Here is a 17,785-nt window from a genome sequence, read left to right on the forward strand (position 1 = left end):
ATTCTTTTTAAACCTCGAGTTCTAGAACGTCTCCTCCACTCCATTAGCCTCCCTGACTAGATTTATTCCTCCCATCCAGAAACGTAAAACCAGGCATGCAGATTAAGACAGTTTCTGAGATATTTTAAACATGCTTCATCTATGTAATTTACATATTTACATTACCTTTTGGTATTAAGACAGATTAAAATATCTTATGTGGGAAAGACTGGTTACTTGTATCACTAGAATATTTTTAATTGGCAATATCTTCATAAAATTATTTTCCCATCATAATCATTTAATCTATTAAAAATCGGTTTATCTGACTAACATGGAAATCCACTTAAACACAATCTTCAAAATTACACTTCATCAAAATATTGAGAGAGATGTTATGAGATATATGATTTACTATCTATGAGAATTTTTTTTTTTTTCAGAGAATATCTAAGCTATAGAAAAATGTGGTTTCTTCCTAAAAGGGGCTTTGCTCCTTTATTTTGGTAATCTGTTCTACTCCGGCTGTCTTATTACACCAGAGTTTTTGTTAATTTACACACAATACTTAACAGTAATCTTTAACAATATTTATTTTTGTAAAACTATTATGATATCTTGATAATTTTATGTTTTTAATAGCAACTTGGAATTTTAAATTTTGAATATTTTGAATTACTCTGTTTTCATAAGTATATGCATTGAAGTTTATCATATAATCCTTTCAAAATTTCTCCGTAGTAATCTTGATATTTTTAATAAAAATACTTCTTCCTAGTGCAAGTCTTCAGGTAACATTTATTTAGCTCTAAGAGTAATATATTCATTTTGATTTTCTTCAAATTCTGCATTCATTTTAATTACAGCCTTATTCTTTCTCCCCTTCTTATTACTCTTCTTTCTTCTGTTCCTCCTCCTCCTCTCCTTCTCCTCTCTTCTACTTACTCTTTTCACAACAGTAAATCAATAAAAATGATAACTCAATTGGCACATACTTCGAAAATGTCCTTGGTCTTTTAGCAAATTTTCTTTCCTACATTCAGAATTAAGACTAAACTGAATTGATTGGAGGGTTAAGGCTTAGAATTGTTACAATACTCTGTCTTTATTCGGGTGTTGGGGCAAGATAAATCTTACACAAATTATAATTTCCTAAAAAGATTGTACATGTATCATATAGTACCTTCTTTTTGAAGAATTTCCTCCTAAATGCAAAGCACAGAGTTCAACAAAGGTAAATGTTATTTCTCAGGCTGAAATTATTTCTTGAAAAAATTGAAGTGAACGCCTTTTTTTCCCCTAGACAGAGCCACTGGAGTCATTATACACAGATATTAATAGAAGTATTTATTAAATAATGCAATTGTTGTTTAATAATTTTCTTTCCATTAGTTTTCTCAGTTTACTAATATTCACACCTAAAACTCTCTTTCAGTTGAAGACTTTTGGTGTGGAAAATAAGTTTTTGAGGTTTATTACAGATACAGTTACAGTACAAGCAATAAACTTTATGTCTCCCAACCATCTTAGTCACTTTCAGGTACTGTTGTATTAACTGGATTATATTGAAGGAAAATCAATTCCGTGATGTGGCATTTTCTACAGTTGAAATAATAAACATTTTAGCACAAGGGGACCAATGCATTCCATTATATAAACACAGCATTTATGTACTGAATTTGAGTGCTACCGGAAGAAAATTGAATTTTCTCTTTGGGAAATTTTGAAAATGCTTATTTAAAACTAAATAGAATAATAACTTTCTTTTGGAACAATTGTAATCTGTAAACTTTACCTGAATCATATTAAATGAAAGAGAAATTTGTGATTATAAAAGCATTAATGAAATAGCTTTGGAGTAGAAATAATAATAATAATTAAGCACTGGAAATATTAGTGATTTTTGTTTACTGTGAAAAGAAATTTACTTTTCTCTATTCAGCAGAAATTTATTTATGTGCTGAAAACAAATAGTACAAAAGTTTAATTTTTTCTTTTGCTGCATATAATTTTCTTAATAGGCAAATAATGCTAAATAAACACCAAATAGAAAATTATAAGAATGATCCAAATATACCTGTACATTATTATATTTTATAAAAAAAAAATTACAATTTACCCTTGCTCCTTTCAATGACTCTAAGGGACAACAACAAATATTTACTGCTATATATCAGTGTATATACACAGGATATATAAATGGTATTCACATTGTGTCAAAGAAAATGAGGATATGTGAAAATTCAAAGGGCATACATAGTAGTTTCTGTTTTCTTGTCCAAATAATATGTTCACAAAGGTCCACAACCTGAAGCAGAAAGTCATCTCAGCTTCTAGTTCACAGTGGTATAGTATCAATTCAAGTTAATTGTATTTACTTATAGTTACACTCTAAGACATTTCTGTAAATCATATGGAATAAGATAAAATGTTAAATGATTTCAATTTATGTAATCTCAAATTGCTAGAGCCCCATAATGAAATTTACCAAAAGAGAAGGTGTTTAAACAATCTTTCTGATGTATTTATATGCATTTTCCCATAATAAATGATAAGGCAGCCTCAATTTCTATCAAAGGAATAAAGTGCCAGTAATTGGGATTTTGATCATAGTCATTTTCTGGCAATAAACTTTATCTCAGCCTCTCCAGACTAATTATGGGAAGTTGAAAGAGAGAAACTGAAAAATCAAAACTTGGTGAGTAAAGTAGTCACGTGGCATATGTTCCAAGAATCCTCATACAGGGAAGATTCAGCAAAGGTGATGCACATTGACAAGCAAGCAAAGAGCATCTCAGAAAGAAGAAGCTTGACAGATGGAGAAATGTTAAGTATGAGTAACGTAATGATTATCCTGGCTTATTTTGATCATATTTATTTAGTTTTAAATCAAATAATTGAATAATTTCCTCCTATTAATCATGCCAATGTATCTACTCACAACTCAAGTTAAATATGATGTATATAAAATGTTACTTTTTTCTCCATGTTTTGCATGTCCAATGTTAATATGTTAATGTATAATTTTTTAATTAAATTTATGTCAAATAAATTACCTTTTCAATACCTTAGTACCCTTATGTATAAAATGGAAATATTATTAGTATTTACTTCCATAGTAAAGCACTTAATACATGGTCACAATTATTTTAATCTACTACTATTATTAGATAATAGTAAAACATTATTACAAAATAAGGAATCTACAATAATAATAATAATAATAATAATAACAGTGAAGAATTGGACAGCATACTTAAATTTCTCAATGCGTAAAATTCAAGGCATATGATTGAGCCATGGGACCCATGATTCAATCAATATTAATTAGATTTGGGCTCACAATTTTTACAAAAAGCTCTAATGCATTTTCTAATGTTATAAAATACAAAACAAGAAAAAATAGTACTTTCAAGAGAAGCTCTTACAATCACTATTTTAGATTAATCACAGTGAAGGCCTTCAGAATTTGGAGAACAACTCTTCTGTTTCCTGCCGGTATCATCTTTTTGAATAAAATCTTCTGGATTGCTCTAGGTTCCTACTAAAAACTAAATTATTTTCCTTGGATACAAAGTAATAAGTAGTAGGTAAATTTGTCTCTCAGTATTCAATTTAGGTACTAACAAAGAGGAGTGTAAGCCAGGAATGGTGGCTCATGTCTGTAATCCCATTACTTTGGGAGGGGGAGGCGGGTAGATTACTTGAGTCCAGGAGTTTGAGATCAGTCTGGGCAACACAGTGAAATCTCATCTCTATGAAAAATACAAAAATTATCCTGGTTTGGTGGTATGCACCTGTAGTCATTTGGGAGGCTGAGGTGGGAGGATCATTTGAGCCCAGGAGGTCAAGGTTGCAGTGAATGCTGTTCACACCACTGCACTCCAGCCTTGGTGAAAGAACAAGACCCAGTCTCTAAATAAATAAATAAATTAATTAAATAAATAAATAAATAAGTGACTCAGCTAGAAAAGAAATTGACATCACCTAGTGATGGATAAATGGACATATCCTGTTTTGAGGGGAGAGTTAGCGTGTGATGAGAGGTATAAGGGATAGTTGTATCCTGTTAGGAGAAATAATTCTTTTGCTATTTTCTTATTTCAAAGCTAAATATACCTAAAAGAGACACTTATGAATACCAAATATAGTTAGAATGCTGTGTATGAGTTTAAAAAATACAGTTAAAAAAGATATCGATGAATGTGAAGTTGCCAAGGTTTCAACTGTGCTGTGTCACTTTGGTTAAACTGAGGAATACATTTCACAGAATCTTCTTTCTTGCATTTTTCTAAGTAGCATTAGTCATACAAGCTTATGCAAGATTTTGAAGTCTTACATAAGTCAGTCAAATAAGGTGCCAGACGCAACAATACCTCCTTGGGTCCCAGCTTGTCATCTTCTACACATGTCCAGCTTTTATAAATAACTGAAACTGCAGCAACTACTGTCACAGTAGGTGGTTAGTCAAACACGGGCAGGGCAGGAGAGTCAAGCAGGGCAAGAGAGCCCCACTCCACCCCCAATCACCATCACGAATGTCAGTCCTTATGCCCCTCAGTTGAATTCTTTCTTCTGAGTAGGCAAGTACTGAGGTTGCTGCTGACCTGCATAAATTTACTGCTGTTAACATACATTGGTGACACTTGACTCAAGTTACATTCCCTGCTTGTAAGACATCTCTATGTCTTGCCTTCTTCAGCTGGAGGCATTCAACCCCATGTACATTTTCTTCTCCCCTTTCACTCTCCTGCTTAATAACCAGCCCCCAAAATGACTCTACTGGGTCACAGTGTCTCTGCTTCTCCCTGGCTGATCTCTCAGCTTACCCTAACATACTTGTCAGGGTGTCAAGGTCCCTGTGATATGCACAGAGTAGACCAGAGACACTCATGGCTCTCCTGAACTGGAAGCTTGGGAGAGTAGTAGGGCTAAAGCCTGAGATCATGTAATATCTTGGGTTTCCTCTGCTTTTCCATCTAAAATTGACTCTTTCCCAAAAACTCATATCACCTATTCTCCTGTTTACTCTGTGTGTATTATGAAATGGCCTTTTGTACCTGCTGGATCCTTTGCCTTCAGAGCAAGTCTGTCTTAAACATACACCCATTTTTCATGTGCCCACAGCTCTTGCTGCATTTTCTCAGCAGCAAAGAAACAGACTCCTTTGCAGATGCTTGTTTGCCCATTGCTGGGACAGACACTAACTAGAACTCCGGCTCTGCCAGCTCTTTGTGACTAACTATATATTTTTCATCCCTGTTATGATCCAGGGCCAACTTTTCCAGTGACTTTTGAAAAAGTTAACCTGCCTGCATAGGGCCTCACTCTGTGGCCCTTTAAAGACCTCACCTACTGTTTATTTTTGAGTCAGCACCTCTTTAGGAGGAGGGGAAATTCTTCCTTTGCCATGTGTGAATTCTTACCCCAAGCCCTGAGTCCTCCAGAGGTTCCTCCTTTATGTCAAGAGGGCAAATAAACATTGTCCTCCTCAGCTCAAAGGCTGCTGTTTCCACTAGCATATGAAGCCTTCCTGTGAGTATTCCCCTTGCTTCTTTCACTTCCTCCTGCAGCCTCCATTTCCTCTCCTTTTCCTCCTCCACTTCCATACCCTTCTCAGTATGCATCAAGCCCTTCAAAATTATATTTAAAAAAAGGAAAATCCAGCCACCTTGCAGCAGTTAGCTGAAAAACAGGTTTCTTGCCTACTTAAAGAACATGGGAAATGGGAATCTGAGAAAATAGATAATTATTTTTTTGCTAGAATACTTGGAGTGAGAGTCTCTATAAGCTCATGGGGACACAAATATAGCCCAGCCTATATTTTTACTTAGGCTTTGACTAAAATGGCTTGTTTTTCTTTTAGGAATCAAATTTGATTTAAAGAGCCAATAAAAAATCCTTGGGAAAACTGGACTCATACTTTGTCTACACAATGTACAGAGTTCCTGTCCTGTGGTAGATGAAGAATGACACTTTCTGACAGGTCCAGGAGCCCCAAGATATCTTGTGACCTCAAGAAGAGAGGATATACACAACTCACAAATGTATTTGATGGCACCAACTCACGGCTGGACCCAAGGCCTTAAATTAGTCATATTGAGATTCCTTATGGAACAAAATTCCATAAAAGTCATTTTCTTTTAAAAAAGCACATATGGCAAATAATTATTCTTTCTGTGCTTTATGCAAATAATCAAGCTGTGTATAGTAAGCCTAAAGTTATTTTGCAAACAAATCAGTCCTATTATGATTTGGCTTTTATTTTTTAATGAAAACTAGAGAGAAAAATTGTGTTTCAAAAAATTTATTACCCCTGTTATTAGACTCAAGTCTCTCAGTTTTTTTTTGAGTTTTTAACTGCAATTTGGGCTAACTCTGCTTATTCTTGTGAACCAACCAGTGATTGCTGCCTGCAGCCCAGAAGAAACAAGAGGGTGGGCAATGTAAAAATCTGGACCAATATTCTAATTCTGGGCACATACTGGAATTAACTAGCAACCCCATGCACCTAAGTCTTAGCAGGTAATGATTATAGCCACCAGCTACCTGGACACATCAGTGGTCTTTGAAATTTTTAGAGTTGTCCTCACCCCTTAATTTTATTTTGACATCTTTCTAAAAAAAAAAAAACAATTGTCTCTTCTCACCTTCAGGCCATGAAGCTCCAGATGATCCTCAGTGTGAGGGATACCATCCTCTCAATATTCAAGAGTCACCCTTCTACAGAGAGTACCCCTACACTGACAATCAGTGGAACATGACAAAGATGAAATGTTGCCCCTGTCTCCCTTGGACCTGGCAGGGTATTGCTTTCACAAACTCAGGGAGACAACACTACCCTGACAGTTAATAAGAGACCAAGGCCTTAGTGGGCACAGTGGCTCATGCCTGTAATCCCTGCACTTTGGGAGGCCGAGGCGGGCAGATCACGAGGTCAGGAGATCAAGACCATCTTGGCTAACTCGGTGAAACCCCATCTCTACTAAAAATACAAAAAATTAGCCGGGCGTGGTGGCGGGCACCTGTAGTCCCAGCTACTCGGGAGGCTGAGGCAGGAGAACGGCGTGAACCCAGGAGGCGGAGCTTGCAGTGAGCCGAGATGGCGCCACTGAACTCCAGCCTGGGCGACAGAGCGAGGCTCGGTCTCAGAAAAATAAAAAAATGCCAAGACCCACAGAACCACCACCTCCACTCCTCTGTCAGAAGAAAGCAGTTACAAAAGACTGACCTTTGCCCGTTTTTCCCAAATAAATGGAGTCTTGGACTCTTGAGTGGAGAAATGGTACAGCAGGTAGTTAGTCAAACATGAGCCAGGCCGAGGATCACCCTGCCCTACCCCCACGCCCACACCAGGGGTCATGCAACCATCAGGTGATGATCAGGTGGTTGTTCAAATAATAATTGGTCACAGCTGGCAACAGGGAAATGGAGTCTCCCAATTGAGACACCTGAAACTAGTGATCAGCAGTTTCCCATTAAGAGAATAATAATTGGTCACAGCTGATGAAAGGAACCGGCAGTCTCCCAGTAGACAGAAACTCCTGAAACTGGTATCAGCAGCTTCCCAATAAGATCTCCGGAGTTGGGTGAGTGAGCTCAAGCATGCACACTAAGACAAAATGACGGAGTTTAACTGGTATATGACCTTTTAGGAACCCTGGACTGGTAAGGGAAGAACATGCCTACAACTCCAGTAAACACACTGAACATATCTCCCAAGTTGTGGCAGCCACTGCACATGAAGACAGCCCACCCAAAGAGAAGACACAGGATAGAAAGGAGGCAATTCCCTGGAAGTATGCCAAAGTATAAAACCCTAAGCCAAAGATTAAACCATGCACTTTATCTTGCAAGTCACCTACTTGGACCTCTTCCAAGTGTACTTTACTAAGCTTTTCAATAACATTCCACTCCTGTTCTGAAACTTGCCTTGATTTCCCACTCTGCCTTATGCCCTTCGAATTTTTTCTTCTGTAGGGGCAAGAACTGAGGACACTGCAAACCCATACAGATTTGCTGCTGCTAACATCAGCACCACTCTCAGGACCACCATTAGTTATTTGACTTTGGACCAGAATGGTAGTAACTAAACACAGGTAACACCTTGTCATATACCACTCTACCAGCTCTACACAAGTAATATTCCTTCCTCCTCTTCTTCCTTCTCCTTTTCTTCCTTCTCTTTCTTGCTCTTCTCGTTTCTCCTATTCGTCCTCTTCTTGTTTATTTTCTTTCTTCTCCTCCCCCTTCTTTTTCTCCACCATCTGCTCTTCATTGTCCTTCTCCTCCTTCTCTTTCTTTTAACATTTCCTTGTGATGTTTATATTTAATAATGTTTATTTAAGTGGGAAAGTTTCACCAGCAGTACTCTGGGTAATATTTCTTTCAAGAATGAATTTTAGGATTTACAGAGACACCCTGAAAATATGCAGAAAGAACTTGAAGATAGGTTGATATCCAAAGAGCTTTTGGTATAATCGGTATATGAGGACCCCAACACAAATAAATAGTATAAATTTACAGTAAAAAAGTACAAGCTATTCTTTTTCTATTCACAAATAATTCTGGAGAACGATTTAAGTGAGAGAGAGATGGGTTATATAAATAGAAACACATGAAAAGCTGCTGGTAACTGTGAAGGCTCTTAAACTATTGAATACATAAAGAGACTTAAGGTTGGAGTGTAGTAATCAAGACTGGAAGCAGGAGATGAAGGCTGGGTTAGAGGAAATATTTTAATTTCTCTTTTCACCTTCCCCAACTTCAGTGCCTTTCACTTACTACATTGTTACACAGAAAAAATAAAAACCCCTAAGCCTGCTATTTTTGGCATGATAATACTTAGCACAAAGTTCTTAGAAGGGTGGAATTGATGAAAAGAGATATGGAATGATTATTCTTCCTTTACCATTTATATCTCTACCTGTTCTCCCTCCAAAACTAATGAGCTTTGCAAACTGAGGTGACCGCCTCCTTCCAATGGGGATATTTCTTAAGAAGGATTTAAAGGCAAAACTCTCATCAAAGTTGTTTTGGGGTCCAGGGATAGCAAAACTGGAGATTATGGAGATATTTGGCTTCAAAATTATCTGTTGCTTTCTCAGTAAATTTACCTGGACACAAAACTAAGCAAAGGACTGTATTCAGTGAGCATCAAATTTTCAATCTGTAAGAATTATACAAAACTCTCCAGCAAATTAAATAACACATATTAACTAAGGTGGATAAGACAGACAAATGACTAAAAATAAGCATGATACATGTGAAGAGTTCAGCTCCTAAAAAACAACCTATGTGTGATCTTTGAGGCCCAACCACAGGCAATTACAAAGGCTTCAGGAGGAAAGTTGTTCTTCCCACGTAAGATATGTGGAACAGCCAGCACATTGCAGTGTCCGGAGGGAGTTGCAGTCAAGAACTCAGGCTCCTTTGCCATGATCTATGCATATTTGCATTCCCAGCCCAGGCAATCTTCAGCAGAGGCCTTCCTGGTCACCTCTACCTAGGCTTTAGTGTGTGTATGTGTGTGTGTGTGTGTGTGTGTGTTTGTGTGTGTATGTGCATGTGTGTGTGTGAAGACACTTTTCTGCAATCTGACTTTGTAATTTTCCATCTTTATCCCTCTCTTTCATTAAATGTTAAATATCTGGCTTTCAATTATAAGAAAAACAATAAACAAGACAAAGAAAACACATTATAAAGACATTAAAAATGTGAACAACCATGTATGAATGAATGGGAAAGTTCAGTCCCGTTATGGAAAATATATTTTTAAAAAAGTTAAAGTGAATGCTTGAAATAAAAGCACATGATATCAGAGATCAATAATCTGTTCAGTGGGTTAATAAGCATACTGGGCACAGAAAAAAAAAATCAGTAACCTTGAATATAGTTCAATGTAAATTTTCTAGTTTGAAATAAATAAGTGAAATAAAGTTAATGTAAAGAAAATAGCATCATCTATTTGTGATAAATAAAACAAACCAGAAAACTCTTAGCAAACAGAAAGTAATCTTTCTAAAATGATAAAAACTCATCTAAAATACTGATATCCAATATTGTTTTTCACTTAATAGTGACAGAACAAGTGTTTCCCTGCTAGGATTTAGAATAAGGCAGTGACTTCTGCTCTCACTCATTCTATTCAACATATGTATGTCTTAGCCAGTGCAAGAAGACAGTAACAAGAAATAAAGAACATATTGATTTGAAAGGGAAAAATAAAATATCTTTCTTTGCAGACAATGTGATATATATATATATATATAGAAAATATTTGGGAATCTACAAAAATAAGCTACTAAAATCAATAAATGACTTACGTAAGGCTGTAACATAGGAAATTAAAATATGAAAACTAATTATCAAATGATTGGAAACAAATTGAAGAACTGTACTTACGAAATCATTAAAATTTTAAAAATACTTAAGGATAAATCTAGCAAAAGGCATGAAAGATTGTTTATACAAAACATTGTTCAAATAAGTTAAAGACATCTATACAAATATTTTAAATTGTCAGTTCTTTGATCTCTTGTTTCATTACAATTCATATGAAAATCATATTACTTCACTTTTATCAGTGAAGCAGTGAAATAGAAAACAAAGTCATCAGCTGAGAATCAAAATAGTATGTAAAATGTTGAAGATTAGAGGAAAGAAAAGTTGTGGGTGAGTAACTGAGATGAACAATGGAGTGAACTGGAAATATAAGGCTCATTCAAGGTTAGTTATCATGTTTACCATCACATAAACAATTAAAAAATTAAACTAAGGCAAAACATATATTTCCATTTGGACCTAAAATTAAAAATCTAGACAATCTAAACAGAGTGAAGAGTTTTGGAAGAAGAGAATATAAGCACGTATACTAAAGTATTTGTCTTGTGATGGAGAAAGTATAAGTTCTGAGCACTTTAAGAAACCAAAGAATGCAACAAAGCATTATTATTTGTGAAACTTAAAGAAACAAACAAAGTTAGAAAAGTAAAATTTAACAAACCACAGAGAGAAAATAATAATCTACTCAGTTGTAAAGCAAGAAAGAACAAAAGAGTAAATACAATAAAATGTACGTTTTCATTCTGATAGACCCACTGTTAAGTTAAAAATATCAAACAGTGAAATGCATTTAATACACATACCGAATGACATAGCTTTGCCTAGCCTACCTTATCCATGCTCAGATCCTTTACATTAGCCTACACTTGGGTAAAATCATCTGGCAACACAGTAGACTGTAGAGTATCATAGCTAACTGGGAGTTACCATTCACTGTCACTGTCTACCATTGAGAGAATATAGTAGCAGTCCCTACTGAATGCATATAGCATCATACTAAAGTCATAGAGTCATCAAGTCAAACCATCGTATGTCAAGAACCATCTGGAAATGTGAAAGTTTTAAACTCATTGACTATAAGACAGATCTCTCAAGTCTAGCTGTATGTGGTCTATTCAGGGTACATGTATCAACAAGATATATATAAAAAAATTCTAAATAAATGAGTTAAAAACTATTCATCACATAAAAACAAACCATAAGAATGAAGGAGTAATATTCTTAACATCTGACAAAATAAAATATAGAGAAAAATACTCAGTGGCATTAAATGACATCACACATTGATTAGTGGAATGGGAGAACAAAATTATCCAAACATTTTAAATGTATAAATTCATCAGTGCAGATTAAATGTCAAGCAAAAACTGGCAGAACTTTATGGAGAAATAAACAGTTTAACTGGAGACATTAATATATGCTTAGCAATTGATAAGCGGACAAAAATAAGCAAATAATTTTTAACATAAACTATATAATTAGTAAGTTCAAGCACTTCAAATAAATTAGGCCTTATTACCCTAAAACTTCAAAGAATAAATATCACACTAAATTCTTTGATATAGTCAATTACAAAAATTATTAACAAAACCATAGCTAAAACAATGCTATTGGGAAATGAGTTATGTAATAAATATCATTTACATTGCAATGGAAACAAAAATTAAGACATGCTTAGGTACTGCGATAATAAATGTATGGCTCTAGCATATATCAAGCTCAAAGAAATTTATACATTCGATTATATTAAATAAGAAGTTCAAAACAAATTAAGCATTCAATTCAAAATGTTGGAGAAAAAACATTAAAGGCAAACCTAAAGTAAAAAGGATAAAGGATGTTAGGCAAAGTGGCTCACGCCTGTAAACCCAGCACTTTGGGAGGCCGAGGCGGGAGGATCACGAGGTTAGGAGATCGAGACCATCCTGGCTAACACAGCCAAACCCTGTCTCTTCTAAAAATATACAAAAAAGTAGCCAGGCGTGGTGGCACATGCCCGTAGTCCCAGCTACTCAGGAGGCTGAGGCAGGAGAATCACTTGAACCCGGGAGGCGGAGGTTGCAGTGAGCCAAGATTGTGCTACTGCACTCCAGCTTGGGTGACAGAGCAAGACCTTGCCTCAAAAAAAAAAAAAAAAAAAGTAAAAAATAAAGTGTAATAAATATAATAGACATAAATTAAAATATGTACATAGCAAAAATCCAGACTGGTTTATTAGGGCTTCAGTAATGCAAAAGAATGTAAAGATGGAAGAAAATAAACAATACCAAAGGAAACATGGGAAATAGGGAGAAACACAAAACTTTTTAAAATTATAAAGGTTTCATAGACCACTTGATAATTTTGTTCCTATGAATCTGAATTTTTGTCTGAAAATTTAAAACATTTCATTCCCTTTTATTACCAAGTAAATGGTTTTCTCTAAAATGCTAAGGTAAGATTAAAGGAAACCTGCAGCATAGTTCCGTAGTGTTAGCCAGTTTCAAATACAATAGATCCTTAACAGGTAAGGCATGTCACAATATCTGATATCAACATGATTAGGTGATGTACAAAGTGTTCCTGTAACTGTATTTGGCCTGCTTGAAAGTGATTACCCCATCTGAAGTATTGCATGTTCTATTATTTTAAATTCACTTTCTGAAAATTGTTTGTCTTTTCTTTTCTTTTTTTTTTTTTTTTTTTTTTTTGAGACGGAGTCTCGCTCTGTCGCCCAGGCTGGAGTGCAGTGGCCGGATCTCAGCTCACTGCAAGCTCCGCCTCCCGGGTTTACGCCATTCTCCTGCCTCAGCCTCCGGAGTAGCTGGGACTACAGGCACCCGCCACCTCGCCCGGCTAGTTTTTTGTATTTTTTAGTAGAGACGGGGTTTCACCGTGTTAGCCAGGATGGTCTCGATCTCCTGACCTCGTGATCCGCCCTTCTCGGCCTCTTTTCTTTTCTTTTCTTTCACTCTCTTTTTGGCAGCCTATTTTTGTTTCATGGACATAATATATTATCTTTTCTCTCTAAGGATATTGATTACAGTTCTTGAAATAAAAATGTCTTTCTGCCTAGTCACCATTTCTTCCAAGCTGCTCTTCTTCCCTTGTTTATTTGTTTTTCCTTTGTTTGGGTCTGTATCTTATAATTGAAGCTATGTAGTTGAAGATCCTTGTGTGTCTGCTCATATTTACCAGTTATTGGAGTGTTAACAACCTGATTGGAAGCTCTACTTTGACAATGAGTTTCGGGTTGTGGTTGAGATATGTCTTCAGACAACCTCTTGGCATCAGTAGCTTTAGTTATTTTCTCTTGTATTTCTCAGAGGCCCTGGAAACTTTTATATTTTCCTGTCTGAAGTGTGTAGTCTTAGCTGCATGTGTCTTAGAAACTAGTGAGACAGTGACCTGGGGATTTCAGAATTCAATGAGTGTCCCTGTTTTCAAAATGGTACACTTGCCCTAACCAGGGGCTGATGTCTGGTAGTTTAAAGGCTTTATTTTATATCCTTCATTAATGAATCTCTGGTCTTCTTGCTGTAGTTGGAAAGGGGCAGTCACCTATGTTATGGAAGGATGAGACAAGTAGAATGGGTGAAAATGTGAGGATTAACTGCTTGTTAAACTGACCTTTAACCAGTCATTTAATTTTTTTCTTTAAGTTGATACATAATAAATGTATATATTTATTAGATACAGAGTGATATATTGATATGAGTATAGAATGTGTAATGATCAAATCAGGATAATTCGCATATCCATCACCTAAAACTTGTATTATTTCTTTGTGTTGTGAGCATTCAAATTTCTTCTAGTTTTTTTGAAAATATACAATTAAATTATAGCTAACCATAATCACCCTGTGGTTCCACAGAACTCCAGAACTTACTCCTCGCGTGTAACTATAACTTCATTTCCATTAACCAACTTCTTCTTAATACCTCTCCCAGCCTCTAATACCCACACCTCTTCTCTTTACCTTCATGAGCTCAATTATTTTTTAGCTCTCATATGAATGAAAACATGTGGTATTTGGTTTTCTATGCCTGACTGAGTTTGCTTTACATAATGTCCTTCTGGCTCATCCTTGCTGTTGTGAATGAAAGGATTTCTTTCCTTTTTTATGGCTGAATAGTATTTCATCGGGTATATAGACCACATTTTCATTATCTATTCATCTGTTGATGAACATTTAGGTTAATTTCATATCTTAGCTGTGTACATAGTGCTGCAATAACAATGAGGGTGCAGGTATTTTTTTTGACATACTGATTTTATTTTCTTTGGATGAAGACTAGTCAAGGGACTGTCAGATCAGATGGTAGTTTCAGTTTTAGATTTTTGAGAAACCTCCACATTGTTTTTGATAAAGGCTGTAATAATTTACATTCCCACCAACAGCATATAAGAGTTCATCAGCATTTGTTATTTTTTGTTTTCTTGATGCATCCTCTAAGCAATGATCTGTGAAAGTTACAATTTTAGTTTCACCATAAGAGGTTATGTGACTTTCTTTTATAAAGAACAATTAAAAATAAAAACTAAGGAGTTTTTAAAGCCTATCATCTATTGAATAAGAAGCTAGAAGAATATTTATGATAACAGTGTCAGAATGAGATTTAAGTTGAGTACTAGGAAGCAGTATTATATAGGCATGTTTTAATAATTTGAGAAAATAATAGATTTTTAGTGTATCTTTGAGGCATTCCAGTTCAAGACCAACGGAGACTTTGATATGTAAAAGCAAATGTATTTTTGACTAACAGGGTAGATTGAAATAGAAAGAATGGAAGTCGCATGTCCACTACTGTGAAGTACTCACAGCAGAGGTAATGTATAACACCATATTTGCTAAGCTAGACACAACTAGGAAGAATGAATAATAATTGTTAAGAATTCACTATTTTTAACAATTGTCCGGGAACCATGTTTAAGACTCTTGTATGTATTAATTTATTAAGTTAGAGAAATGGGGCTGACAAAGATAAATTATTTGTGAATAATTGACAATCACAATTCAAACACACAATCTGGCTCCAGAGGCTATAACCTAGCAATTTTACTAAACTGCCTTTCTAATTTTTGAGGACAGGCTTTCATTCTAATGAAACAGCTTGAAGTTTAAGAAATGCTAATTTTCAATATTTTATTCTTTCATGTAAGTAAGCAATGGAAGTTCCCATAACAGTATGAAACAAAATAAACTAGTTTATGTAACAAAGTGGTTTCTATAGTTAGCAAATATTTCAGAATAACGTAATTCAACAAACCGCCCCAGAATAACCTTTGCTTTATGTTACTTAATTCTACAATATGAATCCTACCATTATATATACACATACAATCAGAGATCTAGGGAGACCATGGACATTGACGTTTCCACATGAAATGTTTAATATTATCTTCACATAGCAAAATAAAGTATTTTAATTTGAAGATTGTAATATTAAAGATTATAAAGATTATAAGTAAGTCAGTGTTGGCAAGATTTTGCTTCTCTTGTCTCCTTATCCAACCTATAAAATGTTGTTTTCCTCCTACATATCTTTCATGCCTGCTTCTCTGGAAGCACACTGTCACTGGCTTTCCTGGTTCTCTAGCTTACAGAAGGCATGTCATGGGATTTCTTCATTCCATAATCATGTGATTTCATCCTCTTATAAATTTCCTTTTATCTATCTATCTATCTATCTATCTATCTATCTATCTATCATCTGTCTGTCTTATTGGATCTCTTTCTCTGGAGAACCCCAATACACTTGGAAATAATATTCTCCAGTAATCCTTTACTAAAAGCCCATGGATGGTAAAATGGTTTAGTATTTGCAAATTTGAGAATGTGTATCATCTTTGTTATAATTGCATTGTCATGAGAACATTTTACCATTTGTTTGATGTGTGTGTTTTTCCTATTATTTAGGAACGGAAAATCATCAATTTGTACAATCATTTTCTTACTCCTTTGAGTGGTAACTCTGGGTGAAGCATTTGACTTCTAATACTTTTCTCACTTTTGAAATTAGATCACCTTCAGAGGGTATCCATTTTTCTCTACTTCTGTATGCTATTAGTTTTAGCACACTTGGCCACCTAAAGGAAACCTATGCTTTTCCATTGCAGTCTGTGTTTGGGTGAGACATGATTCTGTGATTAGGTACTAAGATGCTCATTTTTGACAAGCAGGTAAGTCAACTCTTAGTGATAAAGTTAGTATTTTTATTCACATATGTCAGACTCCTTTATGAATCTTTAAATTAGTTTGTCAATCAAACATGTAAAAGGATGTTTTTCTAAACTTTAACAATGTGAATGCTGGTTTAGTTAATTAGGTAGTTTCTTCTAATTAACCTTGGGAAATATTCCCTAGGACCTTATAGTCAGCATATGACCATCTTTCTTGATTTCTGAAGATTTTTCTTTTATTATTTTCTTGGAATATTTTATTATATTCCTTATATTTTATTATCTACAAATACTTAATAAGTGGATTATGTAATTCCTAAATTTAGCTAGCATATCTATTTTACTTTTATAATTTCATATATTGGTTTTTTGTCATTATGCTGGGGAGGAATCAGCAGCTCATGGATAAGTTAAGTAATTTAGAACTAAAAAGTGTGCATGTGTTATTCAGTTCCACTATTGATATTTTAATTTTAATTTTGATAATTTTTAATTTCAAAAAATTCCAGTTATTTTTATTTCATAGTAACATATATATGCATGCATATATATACAAATATATATTTATATATGCATATATATACAAATATATATGTATATATATACACATATATAGTGGATTCAAAGCCAAGATGCTGAGAAAGAAAGAATATTCAAATAAAAATGTCTTGGCCTTTTATGGCATTATTAAGCCTCTTAATCAACCCTGATGACACTAACTTTGGACTTCTATTATATAGTCATTAAAATTTATTATTACTCTTGCCTGAAGGTGAAATAAACTAAAACATATTCTGAATGTCTATTTATCTTACGAGGTATAAACTGGAGTCCATATGACACCTTTTGATACCACTCAGTAAAAAAATAAAAATCTCTATCTGAGAATTTTTTTCTGTCATTTGTTCTAGTTATTGCAACATTTGCCAAATCACAAGAAAGGAGAATATATAAAAATATACCAATTTCAAGCCTAATCTTTGAGTTTTCACAGGGGGATTTGGAATTCTGTTGCAATTCAGAGGGACTTGGGTTTAAGTAATTTTCAGTCCTTGGGGAACAAGAAGTAAAAGAGGGGCTGGATGCTACAAGTGGATGACATTTTCCTTTGGGTAAAGGCAATGTCTGAGAAATAGCTGACCATTCAATAGATATCATCCTTTGAAAGAGAAATTCACTACATTTGTGTGTGAGGGGAAAGTGCTAGTTTGCAGTGAACTCAATTCTAATTCACAAAGGTGAACTCTACATAACAGTAGAATATTGAAGTTGCATAAAATCTAGCATATTCATTCATTTG

At 34.7% G+C, this 17,785-nt stretch overlaps 1 long non-coding RNA gene across 1 annotated transcript; it reads left to right on the top strand.

The window, feature by feature from the left end:
* Positions 1 to 427: 427 nt before the first annotated feature.
* On the top strand, positions 428 to 8,357 carry LOC117084803. Its single transcript, XR_004437676.1, has 3 exons — positions 428 to 661; positions 7,120 to 7,124; positions 8,348 to 8,357. It is a non-coding gene; the product is annotated as an uncharacterized LOC117084803 (long non-coding RNA).
* Positions 8,358 to 17,785: the final 9,428 nt, after the last annotated feature.

The sequence above is a fragment of the Trachypithecus francoisi genome, unplaced genomic scaffold (assembly GCF_009764315.1).
Source record: "Trachypithecus francoisi isolate TF-2019V2 unplaced genomic scaffold, Tfra_2.0 Lachesis_group1, whole genome shotgun sequence".
NCBI lineage: Eukaryota > Metazoa > Chordata > Mammalia > Primates > Cercopithecidae > Trachypithecus > Trachypithecus francoisi.